The 20,554-nt window shown below is 46.0% G+C and overlaps 1 long non-coding RNA gene and 1 other non-coding gene across 3 annotated transcripts; one reads left to right on the top strand and one right to left on the bottom strand.

Moving 5' to 3' along the window:
• Positions 1 to 213: 213 nt before the first annotated feature.
• On the top strand, positions 214 to 14,979 carry LOC114642178 (uncharacterized). Of its 2 annotated transcripts, XR_007934947.1 has the most exons (6): positions 214 to 264; positions 2,437 to 2,505; positions 3,476 to 3,517; positions 6,701 to 6,739; positions 8,158 to 8,195; positions 14,808 to 14,979. It is a non-coding gene; the product is annotated as an uncharacterized LOC114642178 (long non-coding RNA). The 2 variants fall into 2 exon arrangements; XR_007934946.1 differs by lacking the exons at positions 214 to 264; positions 2,437 to 2,505 and having other exon boundaries at positions 3,250 to 3,517.
• On the bottom strand, positions 11,038 to 11,150 carry trnal-caa (transfer RNA leucine (anticodon CAA)). The gene is made up of 2 exons: positions 11,113 to 11,150; positions 11,038 to 11,083 (listed from the first exon to the last, which is right to left on the bottom strand). It is a non-coding gene; the product is annotated as a tRNA-Leu (tRNA).
• Positions 14,980 to 20,554: the final 5,575 nt, after the last annotated feature.

Genomic DNA, 20,554 nt, shown 5'->3' with positions numbered 1-20,554 from the left:
AAAGCCGGGAGGCGCTTCTTAATGCAGCAAACTAGAGAGACATGGAGGTGAAGAGGAAACCTCGAGGACCTTTAAGAAGGACCAGGATGAGAGGCGATTAGCTAAACAAATGAGTCTGATGGACTGGAGGGTCTCCTCTCGTTTTCTGAAGTTGCTTTTCATTTTGTGTTTTTCATGCCGTCACTCTCACTCATTACGTGTCTCTCTCCTTCTGTTCAGAATGTTCCTTATGTTGGCTACGATGGATACGGAGGAAATGGAGGGGTGAGTACCATGTCTCTGAACGACCCGACACCCTGAACAAGCCCCCCAGCCATTATCAAGCCCACGTATACCAGTTTAGGGTCAAGGGCAGCGGAGACCCCTAGAAGGACGGGTTGTCAGTTTATCTCCGGGTACCACCACCAGACCACTCATCAGTTCATGCAGTGTGCCTGACATGGGGACCCTCGGAGTGGGGAGAACATGCGGACTCCACAAAGACAGTGACCAGGAGGGGATCAGAGGACCCTGGGGGCAACAGTGGCTCACTGTGCTCTATGTGACACGACGGTGGGCAAAGCTTATCGAGAAGCAGTGGGTGAAGAGCAGGAGATCTCAGGGTGGTTCACAGTGAGAGTAACAAGCCATGCAGGCAAATGGCACTCCAGGAAAACCAGGGACCTTAGAGTCACACTGGACACACAGACTGCATGTCACCCAGGGCCATCTTAGCAGCATCATAGGCCCCCCCAGGCAAAGTCGAGCACCGGGGCCCCAGTTTTAATAGCAAAACAGAAACATACATAGGCATCAGAAAAAAATGTGCACCTGGGGCCACCAGCCAGTGCCCACTGTGCCCAGTGTTAAGATGGCGCTGATGTCACACTTAACAGCTGCACCCAGAGGATGTCACATTACACTATCAATGACATGACTTGGTGACGACTCTTCATTGACATATCCAGAGTATTGGGCACTTTATGAATTTTCTACACGTCTCCACCTGGATGTCCATGTCACGTCCAGTTCGTCCAGCTGTCCACATGTCCTCCATTAATCAGCCTGCCAATTACAAGCCCACTTCAGTCCACTAATCAATCGATGTTTCAGTCCTGCTTTCCGTCCATCCGCCTGCCCATTGACCCTTTCATGAATTCATTCACTGATGTATCCCTTGGTTCATTCATCCTTCCACTCACCCATCCATGTGTCCACATGCCGTCACATTCAGCCATCCATCTGTTGATCCTCATTAATCTTCTCATCGCTTTACACGGCCGTCTGTCTATCAACTAACACATCTGTCCATTCATTTATCCAACCATCCATGTATCCTTCAATGCATCCATCCTCCCATCAGTCGACTCATCCCTCTACATGTCCATCCATCCATCCCTATAACCATTTATCAGCACTTCTACCTCTTCATAGAACATTCCATTCATCCTCCCATCCAGGTCTTCTTCAATGGTTGCTTCCATTAGTCCATCTATCAATTCATCCACCCTTCAGTCCACTTACCTGTCCACCCGTGACTCCATCCATCCATTCATCAATTAATGTTTCAATCCTTCCTTCCTTCCATCCACCTTTTCATTCACCTTTTTCATGCATTCATTGATTCATCTCTCCATCTGTTCATTCTTCCTTCCACCCAGCCTTGCACATATCCACAGACATCTCCATCCATCCATCCATCCATCCATCCATCCATCCATCCATCCATCCATCCATCCATCCATCCGTCCATAGATTATTCAGTGCATCCTTCCCTCTGCTGATCCCCAATCAGGTCATTTGTCACCCTGCATGTGTCTCCATGCAGTTCTTTATCTTTATCTCCACCAATGCATGCACCTGTTCATTCATCCACCCATTCGTGGTTCCTTCAGTATACCCATCCATCAATGCCTTGAGCAGGGGAAAGGCGCTATATCAATATAAAATGTATTATTATCTTTACTTTCTGGTCCCTGCCATCAGTTAATTTATTGCTCTACGTATCCATCCACCCCTGCAGTCATTTATCCATCCTTCCACCTGCCCATCACTCAGTACACTTGTCCATTCAGTCGTCCATTCACTCTTCCCATACATCCATCCATCCATGCAGCTCTTCACCTTCCCATTTATCTGTCCATCCTGAAGTCCTTCCATGCATTCATCCATGAATTCCTCCTTCCATTCCTCATCCCTCATTCATTGCTCCATCTTTCTGTCCCATCCATCTTCCCACTTGCACTTGATAACCTCAGTGGTCTGAACAGGGGGTCCGTGTGCCTCACCTTCTGCCTCAGACGGGTGGTCTGTGTGAGTGGAGGGTCTCCTGAGCTCCTTGAGGTAGGAGATGGAGGGCTGTGCGGGGACGTCCATGTCTTTGTGTTTCTGGTACAGACGGCGATGGCCTGAGATGTTCCATCAGCTGACCCCGATCTAAACTTTGCTCTGTTTCAGACTTCTCCATATTACGGATTTGAGGGATACGGTGGTTACGATGGATTCAGTGGAGGTGGCAATGGAGGGGTAAGTGGCCTTAAAGGAAGCCTACTGATGGACAATTCTGTGTTTGTGGTCTAGTGCTTATCTGTCCATCTTGTCATGAAGGTCACAATAATGACACATGGACGGGGCAGGTGGATGGTCATAAAAGGATAGGTATATTTGGGACTTTGTATTCCATTTGAGGGGTACAATCCCTTAGGTGTGTCCTGGCTGGGGGTGATCTACTCCCCCAGTGGACTCTTTATAATCTGGAGGAGCCCCTGTGATATGTTAATGTACTGTGGGCAGCCAGCAGCTGACCCTTGGCTACCTGAGGGGCAGTGTCACATCTGTCCCTTGTACTGGAGCCCTTTGACAACCAATTCCTGTCCTCATCAATGGCTGTAAACGTTCAGAAGGTTGTAAAATGACAAATAGATATGTCATGTAAGCTGACACTGCAATTAGGGGTCCTGCCGGGTCTGAGCCAATCCTGGCAGCACTGGGCATGAGGGACAACAGCCAGTTTAGAGTGGTCAGTTAAATTAATCTGCATGTGAGAAAGAAAAACCAATGGAGACACAGGAAGAACATGCAGACACCACACAGACACCAGTCAGGGGCACAACTGGAACCCGCAGGACGTGGGATCTGTGAGGTGTGTGTGTGTATATATATTATATTATATTATATTATATTATATTATATTATATTATATTATATTATATTATATTATATTATATTATATTATATATGATGTTCTACAGTATTCGATTGTGCACAGCAGTCATAAACCATTTTGATCTTCAGTTTTGCATGCAGCCCTCACTCCCCACCCTGTAGCATTGTTTCAGACTTGTGAATTTCAGTCTAATAACCACCCCATCTTGCACGTATAAGAAGCCTGGTGACCTGCTGGAGACACTGAAAGACGCTATATAACAACAGACGGAATGGCCTGAAGGTGGACCAGCAGTCGCCCTGCTGACGCGTGTCTTTGTTCTTCCCACAGGCTGGCGGATTTGTCCCGTACGCAAAGAGAGCTCCTCGTTATGTAAGGACCTGATTTTGATTTCTCTTCTTCTTCTTCTTTTTCTTCTTCTTCGAGTGGCGTAGCTAAGGGCGGGCGGAGGGGGCGGTCCGCCCCGCATCCGGACATTTTTGGGGGCGGCATTATTGGCCAAAAGGCTCAGTACAATTCGTCTATAAGCAGCAGAGTTCGGAAAAATATCACTCATGAATGAAAAAAGTCAAATTCTCTGGTTTTTTTCATCCACAAATGCTTCTAAAATCTATGAGGTAATAACAAAAATAAACCTAAACATCACACCGATAATAATTTCTAGGAAGATAACTAATTTCGATCCATCCATTATCCGACCCGCTATTTCCTAACTTCAGGGTCACGGGGGTCTGCTGGAGCCAATCCCAGGACACAAGGCAGGAAACAAACCCCGGGCAGGGCGCCACCCCAACGCAGGGCACACACACACACACTAGGGACAATTTAGACGTGCATGTCTTTGGACTGTGGGAGGAAATCCAGGCAGACACTGGGAGAACATGCAAACTCCACACAGCGAAGCGAACCCAGGTCACCTAACTGTAAGGCAGCAGCGCTACCCACTGCGCCACCGTGCCGCCCGTAATTGTATTAAACTAATAATTATATTCTTGTCTAGTTGATGCTTATAAATAATTATATGTGAAACATTATTGCCGTTTCTCCATATATGAATACATCTATGCAAAATGTATCTTCATTTTTCTATACACGTCATTTTAATTTTCTATTTAAATAGGTTAACATATTCAGATACTGTATGTTGGAGGACGGCAAATTGAAGCCCCGCCCCGCACCCGATCGGCACGAACTCCTAGCTACGTCACTGTCTTCTTCTTCTTCTTCTTGTTTAATTTTTCATCCCCCTCTTTGTGTGACGCGCGCAGGTCTCGCGCTTGTTCTGCTATTCTGTTCCGTTTAAGTGACATGCCACTCACGTGGTCCCGTGGGCTCGTCCTCTTGAACCTCAGAGATGTCAGCTGTTCTTCAACTCGTTTGTCCCTGCCGTGAAAGTCGCCATTTGCACCCTTGTTGAGGAGTTGCGTGGGGCTGTTGTGGATTTGGAGGAGCCAAAAGTGCACCATAGTGGAGAGTGCGGGTCAGATGGACGCAGTAAAGTCTCCTCCTCTGGCCGTCCGCTCAGTTCGTTCATTCGGACTCAGGCGCAATGCCGGCGGCGCGTGACCCGCTTTAGTGACTCAGCCTGCCTGATACCTTATACTTAATTAGATAGTTAGATAGATAGATAGATAGATAGATAGATAGATAGATAGATAGATAGATAGATAGATAGATACTTTATTAATCCCAATGGGAAATTCACAAATTAATTAGTGAATTAATAAATTAATTGTTTATTTACAAGCCAACATGAACCTGTATTACACATATGCAATAAAACATGCATTGCCTGTAATGAATGTCAATTTACTGTACGCCTATTGAGAAACTGTTACAGAATTAGACCGACATTAATAAAGTCCGTCAGTCCCCGCCTCTCTGAACGTCCGTAGCGATCTTGAATGTCGCCGCTGGTCCCGTCGCTGGATTTGCTGGCTGTGCAGCTGCTCGTCGTGCTGAAAGGAAGGTGAAGGCAGGAGAGACAGGAGGACAAGCAAACCTTTACGTTTTATTAGCTGGCGGCACGAAACATTTCGGTGAGGACTCACCCCGCCGCTAGTTGTCCTCTTAAATGTAAAAGGTGCCAAAGTGGCCCTCCAGACCGCTGCTGTAAGGGTCCCCCAGAGCGCCATCCCCAGGAAGAACTTTGATTGATTTATAACCCTATAAACCCTGATGAGATCAGAGCGGCCTGCATGGTGGAAACCCAGCGAGTTCCTCATTTCAAAAGGACTCCTGCTGCACACGCGTAATAATAAATAAATTACATTTACATGTCGCTTTTCTCGCTACTCAGAGGGCTTTACATAGACACCTGGGTGATGTGACGGCAGCCATAACAGCGCCTACGCCCACCACCCATTGGCAGGCCCCGAGCTTCTCTCTCTGTCTGTGGAGAGAGTGACTTAGGCAATGCGACAATGACAAAATCTTAATGTTAAGTAATTTGTCACATCTGAAAAGGGAACACCAATCGTGAATCGGACCCGAGGCACAGACGACCCCCTAATTCTAAAGAATGGGAATTGAGAATAGGAGGAGGAGGAGGAGGCTGGGAGCATGCGCAGATTACAGCGCGTTGCTGCACCCACCACTCAATAAACCACCCGGACTGGGACCCGAGTGTAGCGGGTGACACCCCAGTACCACACTGAACAGGGGGAGGGGTTTTTTTTTGTTTTTTTTATTGACAGTGCCAGTCCTGCCACCAACCCCCGAGTTTTCTCTGCAAGTTAGAGGACCTGCTTATAGGGCTGGGTGCAGATTAACGTCACACCCAGGACGGAGCAAAAACCAAAATCATCATCATCATCATCATCATCATTATCATGTTCTTTGGGTTCTGTGATATATGATTCCAATACAGTTGAACGTAACACAGAAAGAGTCATTTAAAGAAAACTTTACTAATTAAATTATCAAGCGCTTCACTTATAGGTCAGCCATATATAAATTCCCGTTAATTTTTTTTTAGGGAGCATCCCCAATTTACAATAAGTAAACATAAACTGTAATATAACGGAGTGTTTGAAAATGACTTATCTTGACTATCATCATCATCATCATCTCTAAATGCAACCAAACCACTAAAAGTCACTTCTGGCTGAGCTTTGTATTCCACATATTGAAATATGGCGAGAGGTCAACGTCATGTCACACGTTTATGTATTCAGATGGCAAAGTTAGCTCCACATTGGCCGACTGGGAGCTACGACTTTCACGTGAAATTTCTTTGGAAATATTTCCCATTGCACAGAAATGCAAGGCGAACTTCAGATCTACAACACGAGGCCACCCATCGCGTGTCAAAATAAAGTTTACGGCGGCAAGTGTGTTACTCTTCGTTAACACACTTGAAGTGCGTTCAGTCTGTGTAGGGTAGGTAAGAAGGTGTAGAGTTTAGCAGGAAGCCCCTCATTCTGAAGCGTCACGGAGCCCACCCCGGCAACATTTCCTTTGTCCGCGGTGAGGTCTTTAGAAAGAGAGAAGGCGCCGGTGGTCCCGTATCTTCGTGTCTTTTACTGAAGTTCTTCCATTTTTTTTTCTTCCAAGGGGAACGGATTTCTACCTCACAGCAGGAGGAGCCACCGTGTGAGTATTTCTTCTCATTTCTTTTTGTTTAATTTACTTCTGTTTCTTTGATCAACCCCGACCCCGCCCACTCCCGTCGCCCCACGCGCCATCAGAGCCGAAAGTCTTTCCGTGATGTCACGGGCTGTGTGGACACCTAGTGACAGAGGTGGGGTACTGCAAGCGACAGGGTGGCCTGTTCCGTTTTTTTTATTCCTGACGTGCGACTTGACGCGCTGTGCCGAAAGGAGCTGTCCATTACCGTAAACACACCTTCATCTTGTGTACACGAATAAAAGGCGCTATATATGACGTAATCGACAGGTCAGCTCCAACTCCATTTACCCGTCATGTGTTATTTTTGCAGCCTTAGCAAACAAGTCCACTGTTCCTGTAAAACACATTCATCTTGTGCAGACTATAAAAAGGCGCTATAAATGACAAATCAACCCACCCGCTATTTCCTGTGTTACCCCTTATTTGCTGTTTCTACAGCCTGATGTACAATAAATGAAAGCAAGTTGTCTACTCTTCCTGTAAAACATTGTCACTATAAAAGGCACTAGAAAGAGGACAGTTCAACCCCGTCCTCTCTTACCCATTTCATGTGTCACCTTTGGCATCCTTTCAACCAACACTTCATTAAAATAAAATATCTGAACAAAACACCTTTTATATGCTTTGTTGAAATTGTCTTGTTGCAAGACCTTTAGAGGCCAACCATTGTACAGCAGCCCCGGAGCAGTTTCCAGGGTGAGGGTCCTGCTGAAGGCCCTAGCAGAGTACAACCCTCCTGGCAGTAACGGGATCTGATAGCAGTGCAGACCCTGAGCCACATTTAGGTGCCATACGCTACAATAAGGTGCTTCAAAGGCCAAGCTGGCATTCGACACCCCCATTTCCTGTAATACCCCATAAGCATTACTTCTACCACTGGAACTCCTTTTCTAAATCACACTAAAACACATCGATTGTAAAACACCTTCCTTTTGTATTTGCATGAAAAGGCGCTATAAACGAGACAAAGCTGTCAGTTCAACACCATCAGATGGCATCACTTCACCCGCCTGGCATCGCTACCTCCAAAAAATGAAAACTGGCCCACTATACTTGTGAGACGCTATAAAAAGGCGCTATACAGTAAAAGACAAGGCTCCAGCCTGCCTGTGTGACCCTGAGTGTGTCACTCTGCACAGACGGGTGCACCACCTGTGCAAATGTTAAAGCAAACAGAATAGACAGCAGCCAGAAAGTGTGCTGGAGTTTGGGGTGGAAAGGCGCTATATAAAGCTGAGCTGCCCGTTCATGGTGATAGTTATTTAGATTTGGTCCAAGCACGTCTCTGCCTTACTTTTGTGTTACTTCATCCAAGTGTTTCTGGGCAGACTAAAGGATCCTAATAATTATTCTTTATTTTTTATATTTTCTTCTCTTCACAGTTAATGAGTTATTTGTGAGACGTCGACATTTCCTGCAGGTGAGAATTTCAAGGTGGGCTGAGTTATGGGGTGACGGTGCTGTCATGAATGTCTTATCGGGGGCTGTCACATGATCTGCTCTGAGTTTTGCACACCGGAGGGGAGACGACATCTCTCAGGGTGGGAGGCACATTCCGGTCAGGATGGCTTTTGGCTCGTCTAATCCTTAAATACCTCCCTCCATCTTATTGCCTGTTTTTCCAGTTCATGCTCACGAGGGTGTGCGCTGCCTCTTCCAGCACCATCAGGGGGCAAGGCAGGACTGGGGGGTGCCAGGTCATCTCATTGTGACACTTCAGTGGATTCACATAAAGAAACGTGAAGGGGCTGATCGTTTTGATGGGCAGCACTGCAGGCTCTTAACCCCTGGACGCTGGTTCAGCTCTCACCTGATGTTCCTTCTGGGTGTGAGCGAATGTGAGGAGATGCTGGCGTCCCATCCGGGTCTGGTCCTTGCTTTCCCACTTTTGCTCCCTCGGACCCTGGACCAGCTAAATGGGTCCTGAAACTTTGCTGTCTTTTTTGGGGGGGCAGGTCTGGCCAGTAGATGGCGCTATCACTCACACTGGTGTGCCAGGTGGCTTGAGACTAGCTGGTGGGGTGGGTGCCATTCAGGGTTTCTTTTGCTTTATTAGTCACTAGCCATGTCACCTCTCACATTAAGGGAATGGAAATCATTGAAAACATTTGATATCTCCTGCCTCTCTAGACCGAAGAGCACGTTCTCATAAAGTCTCGGGACTCATGTCGTGTCGAGGGGCTTTGCTCGGCTCCTGTCTACTTTTATACTCCCAGCGCACCTCCTCAGCCTTCACTCGCACTTCCTCCATCAATCGCCTCACCAAAGCCAAACTGACCAATCAGATTGGTCAGAGGACCAGGACACACCCACAGTCCTTAGCATTTTATTATATACCTGTAATAGGTGACTCTTAGACAACTGCCACCTAAAACGTGAATGACAAGAAAACGGGAGATGGAAAATATTTTGCTACATAATAAATATTGCATGTTAATTTTCTATCAATATTTAATAATATGTAGACATATTTAAATATTGTTTTTCCCCAAGAATATTTTTTATTGCATGGATCATTGATTGCTTTTAATATGTTTATGTAAACACGCTTCTATAGAATGGGCATGTATGGGCACAGCGGGTAGAGATGCTGCCACACAGCTCGGGGACCAAGGTTCAAATCTTGCCCTGCTCAGGGTCAGTGAAGGGGAATATTTTAGACAATGTGATATAAATGAATGCATTGTGAAATAATAGAAATATGATAGGCCAGCACAATCACTTTGATGTGTTACAAAGTATGCTTCTGTCGCTTTATCCATCCATCCATCTTCCAACCCGCTATGTCCTAACTACAGGGTCACGAGCGTCTGCTGGAGCCAATCCCAGCCAACACAGAGCGAAAGGAAGGAAACAGACCCCACTGCAGGGCGGCGGGCGGGCGCGCGCGCACGCACGCGCACACACACACACACACACACACACGCACGCACGCACGCACGCACGCACTAGGGACAATTTAGGATCGCCAATGCACCTAACCTGCATGTCTTTGGACTGTGGGAGGAAACTGGAGCACCCAGAGGAAACCCACGCAGACACAGGGAGAACATGCAAACTCCACGCAGGGAGGACCCGGGAAGCGAACCCAGCTCTCCTAACTGCGAGGCATCTGTCGCTTTATATATTTTTTTATTGTTCATTGAATTTAAAGCTGTCACTCTCACCCATCAAAGCTGAGGGGGAGGGCTCTAGCGAGTGCTGTGTTTTGATTGGTGAATCGTCCGCAGAGTGAATGGCTGCGCTTTGCTGGACTTGGGACTCCTGGGGCTCAAAGCTGCGACAGTGCGCGTCAGACACGAGTGTAAGAAAAAGTTATCCACGATTCCTGTGCGAAGCAGCGACTTTAATTCTAATAAGTCCGAATTCATCATTAGGAGGCGTGTGTCGGAAGTGTCTGCTGTAAATGTGGCGTTTGGTGGCAGAAGGCTGAAGTCCGCTGTACCGACGGCTCACCAATCAAAACCCAGCACCCGCTAGAGCCCGCCCTCTTGGTTTTGACTAAAGTGACAGATTCAGATTCAGGCTGCGCACTTCGTGTTGCGTTTGGATGAATAAATATTACGATACATACAAAATTAAATACACACACACAACAAAAAAACTTTTCCGTGACACATTTATTTACGATCATATTCCATGCTTTTTGTTTATTGATTGTCACATTTCATAGTACTTTTATATATTTGCACATGTATTAATTTTTGTTCAAGATATTCCTCCCTAAACGTGAGGATGTCAAATTACATGATTACGAATAGCAGGCGGATAACAAACTCTACGACCTGGCAACTAGAAGTGATAGCGGTATCAGATTCCGTCATTGAAGTCTGCCACTGAAAGTCCACAAACACTCGTGTAGTGCGACACAAAGTTAGTATGCCAGCGTCTTAAACTGTTTGTGAGATTGTTCACCATGGGATTGCCCTGCGCCCTCTGCTTGTTGGGATGGTCAAGCTTTCCACGACCCAGCGGGATTGAAAATGGATGGATAGACTTTAACAGCAAGTTTAATTATTGACGTCAGTTTATCACTTCTCGGGTTTGTTTGTTTTGCACGACAGCGCCATCTACTGGGAGATGGGAATCAAAGCCCTTAAAGCTCTCAATGCCGAGACGCCGCTGATGTGCGCAGCCGTTTAATAATAATTCCTTACATTTATACAGCGCTTTTCTCACTCCTCAAAGCGCTCTCCACACAGGGTCTCCTTACTGCAAAGCAGCAACACTACCGCTGGGCCACCTGTGAGGATAAAAGATACTGTCAGGAGTGGGATTTGAACCCACGCCTCCATTCGGAGACCAGAACACCCCTCACAGAGTGAAAGACTGCAGTCCTTGAGTCTGGCGCCTTAGACCACTCGGCCATCCTGACTGCTGTAAAACAGGAGGTGGCTACCGGCAAGTGGTTCACTAAAAATAAATTCAGCAGCCACAGACATTAATTTACAACCGGTTTAAGTTTATTTCAGTTTAATCATAAAGTGTGCAGTTTCACTTTCAGTATATATGTATTGTCACTCAGCATTTACTAACCTTTTATATCTTGATTAGTGGAAAGATTTGTTTTTTATATTTTTTTCCCCAGTTGTTTTAGTTTCACTTTTTATTAGCAGTGATAACCCTGGTTCTTCTGCACATCTAGAAAGGAATATTTCTGACAAAATGAATGAAACAAATAATAATAAACTAAGATAATAAAATAAATGCGCAGATAAATTAATTGAGAAATGTAATAATAAAGAACTCAAAACAGAATGATATGAGAGTAAAAATAATAATTAAATGTGTCACGAAAATATATGAGGGCAGCCCAGTGCTTGTGCTGCTGCGTCATAACTCGTCCCAGCATGGAAACTCTACACGTTCTCTTCGTGTTTGCGTGGCTTTCATCCGGGTGCTCCGTTTCATCCCTGTCTAAACACCTGGCAGGTAGATATACACACATACACACACACATTATATATATATATATATATATATATATATATATATATATATATATATATATATATATATATATATGGTTGAAATAGGTTCTCGCAACTGAAAGAGGGCACCGTGGCGGATGTTAGCCGACTTGCTGACCAACCACAAGCGTTACCTGGTAGGTAACCACCCATACAATCAGATTGTAATTCAGACTACGAATGCCATGAATATATATATATATATATATATATATATATATATATATATATATATATACACTTCCATCCATCCATTATCCAGCCCGCTATATCCTAACACAGGGTCACGGGGGTCTGCTGGAGCCAATCCCAGCTAACACAGGGCGCAAGGCAGGAACAAACTCCATCGCAGGGCACCCACACACACTAAGCACACACTAAGGACCATTTAGGATCGCCAATGTACTTAACCTACATGTCTTTGGACTGTGGGAGGAAACCGACGCCGACGGGGGAGAACATGCAAACTCCACGCAGGGAGGACCCGGGAAGCGAACTGTGTGGGAGGGGCAAAATTAGGTTTATAGTTGTGAGAACGCGAGGCCGGCAATTTGAGCGCTGACAAGAATGTATCTGGTGCGCTGTGCTATTGGGATATTCCTTTGAGTTAGTAGCATTAATAAAGCTTTTGCAATAATGATCACCTGCATGTCTTTTTCCAAACGAACAACAGTAACCCTATTTGCCCTCCTATGTATGCATATATACATAAAACTTTACAAAATAAGAAAGCACAACAAGTGACAGTTATGTGTTAACCTTGAGAGTTACATTGATACCCAGTTCCTTATTTATATTGAACTTTTACACATTTTGAGAAAAAAAATATTTTCAGTATTAAACACTCGCTTGAGCTTTAGAGAATGAAAACGACGCATGCGCATTTCCAGGCTGTATATTCTCGGGTATTGGCGCTCATTTTCACCAAGCGTGTCGCGTTTTTCCTCATTATGTCATTTGGTAAAATGTTCTTTTTTTGCAATGCTATTAAGGTGTTAGAATGTTTGTTAAAATGTCTCAAGAACACAGGATGAATGAAACAGTTGAAGTTCATTTCATATTCAATCTCGCAATCGCAAAACTCAGTTTTTTTATGCTAACAGAAGTATAGTGACGTAATTACACATTTGTATTGTTTTTATTTTCCAAAAAAAATATTTATGTAGACTATGTATTCTTTTATTATCATTTATTGTATTTATTGTTCCGAGGATGCACCTAATCGTAATGCCCGTGTCGCAAATATGTGGATTACGAGTATCATCTCAATATGGTTAGGTTATCGGGGGCGGCTTTGTGTGTATGCCCACCCTACAATGTCCTCTCGTCCTGTCACGTGTTTATTCCTGCTTGGGATCGACTCTCCCAATTTCACAATAAGTGTTTTTGGAGAGAGCGGCACGGTGGCACAGTGGTAGCGCTGCTGCCTCGCAGTTAGGAGACCCGGGTTCGCTTCCCTGGTTCACCCTGCGTGGAATTTGCATGTTCCCTTCGGGCGCTCCGGTTTCCTCCCACAGTCCAAAGACATGGTGGATTGGTGATTCTAAATTGGTCCGGGTGTTTGTGTGTGCCCTGCGGTGGGTTGGCACCCTGCCCGGGATTGGTTCCCTGCCTTGTTGGCTGGGATTGGCTCCAGCAGCCCCCTGTGTTCGGGATGGATGTTTTTGGAGCTTGCATGAAAACTCCGCTTCCCGTTGTTCATCTGGCAGAGCAGACTTGCGCAGCCGTAGCTTTCCACACACCAATGAGCCGTGTTCTAGCAACAGGACGAGAGAGCAAGAAAATGTTGCCGAGAATTGCTACAAATTCGTTCTTTTCGACACGAGTGTTTTCAGTGAATCATTTGTATCGATACGAGAGCACAAAAAATAAAATAACGATTCATCGGTGCGCAATGGAGTGCTGTAGCGCATGCGCGATGTCGCAGGTAGGCGTTTAAACAGCGTGTGCTAATCACTTCCTTTTTGATTCTTTTGAGATGCGAGAAACTCTGCCATTAACTCTCTTGATCACCAAAAAGTACAAAACAGTAGATTGTCCGTCGGGTAGGCCTTGCAGTGGGCACTTCTCCATTTCTAGCAGATGGCGCACTGGCACATCTCCAGTACATCTCACGACTATTCGATCGAGTCGCGCGACGAGCTCAGCAAAGGCAGTTTGTTAGCAGCTCCCTTTGCGAAGCCCTAATCTGAGAAGTCTAAACGTCGGCGGACACGAGTGAAACAAACAGCTGCTGCTTTCATCCAAGAATCCATCCATCTTCCAACCCGCTGAATCCGAACACAGGGTCACGGGGGTCTGCTGGAATCAATCCCAGCCAATACAGGGCACAAGGCAGGAACCAATCCCAGGCAGGGTGCCAACCCACCAAGCACACACTAGGGCCAATTTAGAATTCCCAGTCCACCTAACTTGCATTTCTTTGGACTGTGGGAGGAAACCCACGCAGACACGGGGAGAACATGCAAACTCCACGCAGGGATGACCTGGGAAGCGAACCCAGGTCCCCAGGTCTCCCAACTGCGAGGCAGCAGCGCTACCCACCGTGCCGTCCATCCGAGATTTCTCAAACTCCTAATCAGGACTCGGTATCTGAAGATTTACGCCCACTCTACCAAACATCCACCAATGAAAAAGCAGTACTCGCTAGGGCCCGCCCTCTCGGCTTTGACAGGTGATAATGAGAGGCGCACTTCAGGTGGCGTGCGATGTCAGTGAAATAAACGAATGAAGAAATAACGACATAAACACAAAAAGAACGAAGTAATGAAAAAAGACATTTAGAAAATATTTAAGTATTTATGCTCTCATGCTTTTTACTTACTGTCACATTTCACAATATCCTTATATATTTGTATTTTAATTTATTTAATTTTTGTCTGAAATATTCCTCCATAATATTGAGGTCCTGGCTGGGCGGACTCGAGGGGGACCTCTGGTGGAGCTTCAGGGTCATCAGCAGAGTTCGTTTAAAAGGTGGAAATGTAAAAAGAGAAGAAGGGCACCACAGCCCCTCAGAATGTCCGACTGTCCTGTTAATTGAAGTTTCCTTTCATTTTCAGATGTAGACGAGCTGCACCTGCTTTGAAGAACGCCCCCCATCTCCGTGGACAGGCGCTATATACACACACACATATATATATATATATACACACACACACACACACACTCTAACTTATTGGTCTCATTTGATGAAATTCTTGCTGTTGCTTGACTGACCTGAACAATAAAAGCCTCCCGTTTACTTTGTGTGTGTGACTGACGTCCATCATTGAGACGAGTTCAAGTTTTTGTGTAATGTGGGCAGAAGGGGAGGGGGTGGGTAGGTGGCACTCAGCTGGTGAGCTGGCAGGCCTGTGACACTGGGTGAGACAGCCTTGTGTTCATCGTTCACCTATCAGGTGCCTACAGTGCCCCATCATGGCTGACTGTGGTCTGGTGGGCTGTCGTAAGTGACAACCCCCTGGAACACAAACAGAGCTACCAATCATCCTAACATGGCAGTCTTTTGAAATGGCACATGCAGCTTCCACACATGCCAGTTAATCCTGCTCATGGTAAGGGCACCAGTGCCCAGGAACATTCTGAGCCACTGCATAGTGCCAACTCTGCACACAAAGTAAAGAGAATTGCAGATGGGGCACAAAGTGAGAGTGCCAGGTCTGTGACCACCAGAAGGACCTCTTGAGGGTCGAGAGCTGGGCATGGCAGAGTCCACCCTGGGATAAAAACAAGAAGAAAGACGAGCACAGGAGCAAAAGGCTGCCATCTGCCAAAACACCCAGATGCCTAAAAGCAAGCGGCTCACGTGAGACGTCCTGCGCCAACACGCCTTTGAGAAATGAGCCACAAAAATGAAATTGCAGTGTGAGGCTAAACCATTGTGGGCAAACTAAGCCCCGAGTCTGTGGCATGATGGGGCGTGTGAGGGCACAGCGTGCGACCGCAGGAGTCCATCAGTGACAGCAGCGTCTGAGCATCTCAGACAAAACAAAAGAGAAAGGCCTGAGCCTGCTCTCACCAAAGGGCCTAAAATGAGCAGGAGACCACCGGGCCTTTGAGGGGTCCAAGTGTCAAACAGGAGGGTTTGTCCCCAGAAAGAGTGGGACCTCCTGCTCCTGCTTTGAGGTCACTTCCTCAGTCTGTCCCAGTCACGGGGTGGGTCTTCATCAGAGGATCCCCAATTTATTAAGGCGCTATATAACTCACAGGCTCGCCCATCCCCTGCCCTGACTGTTTCCCTTGGTTGGTCTTTGCCACCTCTTTGCTCTTCATATGACGACTGTGCCATCTTGGACACTCGTCCTGAGCCTCACAGTGACTCACATAGTGGCCCTCCAAGTCTCTATGAATGGCTCTGGTCACCATCACACTCACGCTGGCATCTGATTACATCACCTTTCACTGTCACATTGACACACGTTTGTCATTTGTATTCTCACGCCGATTTGCATCCTTCACATTCCTACTTGAAGGTAACGCTTGAATTCCAGTCCCGATCATTCCTACTTCTAAAAGTAACCTCCTTGAAAAGTCTTGATGTGTCTTCATAGCACAGTGAGCCGGAGCCTACCCTGGCAACATGGAGCACAAAGCAGGAACACACCCAGGACGGGACACGCCCACTGGCACACACACCCTGGATTGGACACGCCCACTGGCACACACACCCTGGATTGGACACGCCCACTGGCACACACACCCGCCCACGTACAGTGAGTTAAAAAACAATGGGAACGGCCCAGCAATACACCATGAGGAAGATGAACTGCCATTCGGTGTGTTGGGACCACCACAGCCTGAACTCAGCCGCTGGCCTGGTCACCTCCTCTCTGAGCGGCTCACATGTTCTCCTTGGTGGAGGCTTTGCTCGACTTTCTCCAGCTTACTTCTGCATGCCAAACTTCCATTCATCCATTTTATAAGCCCACTTATACAGAGGAGGGCCACAGGGAAGCTGGAGCAAAACCCACCAAGCATCGGGCATCACAGGGTATGCTTAGCATCACCAATCGAAAGGTCATGTGGGAAGAGACTGAAGAACACAGGGAGAACATGCCAATGACACACAGGGACCACCTGGGACTTGAAGCAAGTCTGCTTGTTGTGAGGTATCAATACTACTGCTGCCCACCTAAAAGAAGTCTCTGTTAGTGAAGTGGTTGGATGTGAAGCTGGTCAATGGGAGTGAATGTGCCCTACAATGGCATGGCACCCAGACAAGGAACCCACCCAATCTTGCCAGGGCAGTCCCTGCTGCCTGTGACCGGATAACAGGGGCCTGACAAAGAACGGAGGGGTGGAACGTCACAAGCTGAGTGACCAGTGAGCCTTCAGTAGGCGCAGTCGACCAGAGGTGTGGCTGTGTTGTGCCACCACTTGCACTTCACTTCAGGCTCCGGTGTATCCAGTGAGGTAACGGACTTTCATCGGCGTCCTTTAAATGACGACTTGTCTGTTTGTGGTGGGACCCTCATGTTGAGAGCTGAACCTCCACATGTGAGGCGAGTCGGCCCCTCTGGCTCATGGTGGGCACAGTCCTGCCAGCTGAACCACACAAGGAGCTCCTGCTGTTTTACACTTGCACACATCCAGCATGCTTTCTTTCTTTCTTTCTTTCTTTCTTTCTTTCTTTCTTTCTTTCTTTCTTTCTTTCTTTCTTTCCTGATATTCTACATAGCACCTTTCATACAATGCAATTTCATATTTATTTTCTTTCTTTCTCTGGGGTGGAGTCCAGTGTAAGATTAAGGATGGAAGTGATTGAAATGAGAAGACTCAAATATCAGTGTCAGTATATAGAAAGAAATAAAACAAAAAGATCACAAGCTTTGGGCATCAAAAGGCAAACCCAACATAAATATAATAATAAAAAAAGGCACAAGTTAATACAGTTATTAATGATAACGTCTAATAAGACACGAGTCCGACTGTGAACTGCCTCGAATATATGGTGCCTTTCTATCTATCTATCTATCTATCTATCTATCTATCTATCTATCTATCTATCCATTTTCCAACCCGCTGAATCCGAACACAGGGTCACGGGGATCTGCTGGAGCCAATCCCAGCCAACACAGGGCACAAGGCAGGAACCAATCCTGGGCAAGGTGCCAACCCACCGCAGTCTATCTATCTATCTATCTATCTATCTATCTATCTATCTATCTATCTATCTATCTGTCTGTTATATAGTGCCTTTCACTCTATCTATCTATCTATCTATCTATCTATCTATCTATCTATCTATCTATCTATCTATCTATGTTGATCATGGGAAATGATGCTATATAAGTAAAATGTATTATTATTATTATTATTATTATTATTTAGAAAGCCTTTCTGAAGTCACACATTATTTTCAGTTTGTCAAATGTGTTAATTTCAGATGAAATCTACAGCACAACAAAGGCTGTAGAAAGTGAGGGGGTCTGATGACTTTTCCAAGTCCCCTGTCCATTTATAATCTTTGGGATTGGCGGTTTGTACATATTGTACATAATTTGCTTTATTCTCTAATGTGAATTGTTCTCATTCAGGCACCTTCTCAGGTGAATCGCTTTGTGTGCAGGTGGCGCTCCTCCAATATGAAACATTCTGATGGCAACTCCACTCTCAGACAGATCGAGTCACCGCCAAGGATAGCAATGATCTGCAACTCAAAAGGAGAAGACATGGAAGAGAAAAGAAGAGAACAAAAAAAGTCAAACTCACCAGTTGAGAGTCACGGGGGGTCAGCGCTCATCCTGTGAGCCACAGTCACAGTCACACTGGGATAAGTTGGAAGAACCAGTTAACTTGATGCACATACCTGTGAGGATCTGGAGGAAAAACTGGAGTACTGGGAGGAAGAGTCACACAGACATAGAAAGAATATGGAAATGTCACATAAATGATAACACCATACAGGATTCAGGGATGGGACGCAATCTTCATGATGTGGAAGCAGTAAACATAATAAAATATGATGGCCATCAAGGCATTTGAACCCTGAGAACTGGATTTGTGAGGCCTCTGTGCTTCCTGAATATAATATATCCATCCATCCATTGTCTAACCCGCTGAATCCGAACACAGGGTCATGGGGGGTCTGCTGGAGCCAATCCCAGCCAACACAGGGCACAAACAATCCTGGGCAGGGTGCCAACCCACCACAGGACACACACAAACACACCCACACACCAAGCACACACTAGGGCCAATTTAGAATCACCAATCCACCTAACCGGCATGTCTTTGGACCGTGGAAGGAAACCGGAGCACCTGGAGGAAACCCACGCAGACACGGGGAGAACATGCAAACTCCACGCAGGGAGGACCCGGGAAGCGAACCTGGGTCTCCTAACTGCAAGGCAGCAGCGCTACCCACTGCGCCACCATGCCGCCCTAATATAATATAATATAATATAATATAATATAATATAATATAATATAATATAATATAATATAATATAATATAATATAATATAATATAATATAATATAATATGTTTTCAGGCCATATCCTAAACTCATTCATGTTAGGTGTAGATGGTACACCCAAACACTCTTATATTGGGACACAGTGCCTTTGATATAATAAAATATAATATGTTAAAGCTCTGGCATGACCCTGCTCAGAATAAGAAGGTTAGGAAAATGGATTGATAATATAATATAATATAATAATAATATCTGCAACATGGTGGTTTCCTCTCACAGTCCAAAGACGTGCCACTTTAGTGGACTGGTGACTTTAAAGGGGCCCTGTGTGTGTCTGTGTGTCTGTGTGTTTGTTCCTCCTGCAGTGCTCTGCCATCCTGTCCAGGGATTGTTCCTGCTCTCTGTGTTCTGTGTTTGCTGGCATGGACTTCGCCCCCCTGTGACTCTGCTGTGGCTTTGAAACTGGTTTAATGTAATCAATGTGTATATAAAACAGAATGTCTGTCTTTCTGCCTGTCTGTCCATTTTCTATACAATCCTACACTCACTGACTGATCTGGACCTGCTCTCTAGGACCATATGGACCAGACAGACTATTTTGGAGCCCCCAGTTTTGCCCCTGGGGGTCCCAGTGTTATTGTTGTTTATTTATTTTTTTTAATTTCCTGTGTGCTGCACTTTGCATACCGGTGCCACCTGCTGGCTCAGAGCGAGTGAACGATGTGAGCAGACTGACAGTGGACTAGCAGACCAACTGAGTGGAGCTTAACATGACCTAACCAGACTAACCAGACAAGGCCGCGTGTGCTTCTTCTGTCTGCTGTAATTTAAGATGGAGTGTCGTGTGTCTTTTAGGAGGTGTTGGGGGCACTCAGTCGAGATTGGAACTTCAGTGCAACACAAAGTAGAATCGAAGGCTTGTTGTTTGGCTTTACTTCACAGACTGAGCACCGTGAACTGCGCACCTTCAACTCAGAGGACGAGTCGCACATGACGGCCTTCACGTTTACCACAACTCTGGGATCCACTCGGACCCTACAAGAACATATTCTCGACTCACGAGAGCAGAGCGGCAGCACAAATGAAAGAGGGGACAGCCAGCAATAACAATGGGGTCAGCATTTTAAAAACTGACAAACCTTTGCTTTCTTTCCTTGACCCACTCTACAAATATACCCGGGCAGCGCTGGGCACCTCGGCTGGTCTAATTGAATAAGAAAGTGCAAGGCAGCCTGGTAGTGTGACAGTCAGGGGCTTCACCTCCCACACCTGGTCATTACCCGGGTGGCACCAGCATGTTCTCCCAGTGTCCAAGTTGCTTTTGGATTCACCACTGTGTCTCAGGGGCTTGTGTTGTACGCTGGACTGGCATCATCTCCATCTCCATC

This window comes from Erpetoichthys calabaricus, chromosome 5, assembly GCF_900747795.2.
Source record: "Erpetoichthys calabaricus chromosome 5, fErpCal1.3, whole genome shotgun sequence".
NCBI lineage: Eukaryota > Metazoa > Chordata > Cladistia > Polypteriformes > Polypteridae > Erpetoichthys > Erpetoichthys calabaricus.
Note: the sequence above shows the minus strand (reverse complement) of the source record. Positions and strands in the feature narration are given on the sequence as shown.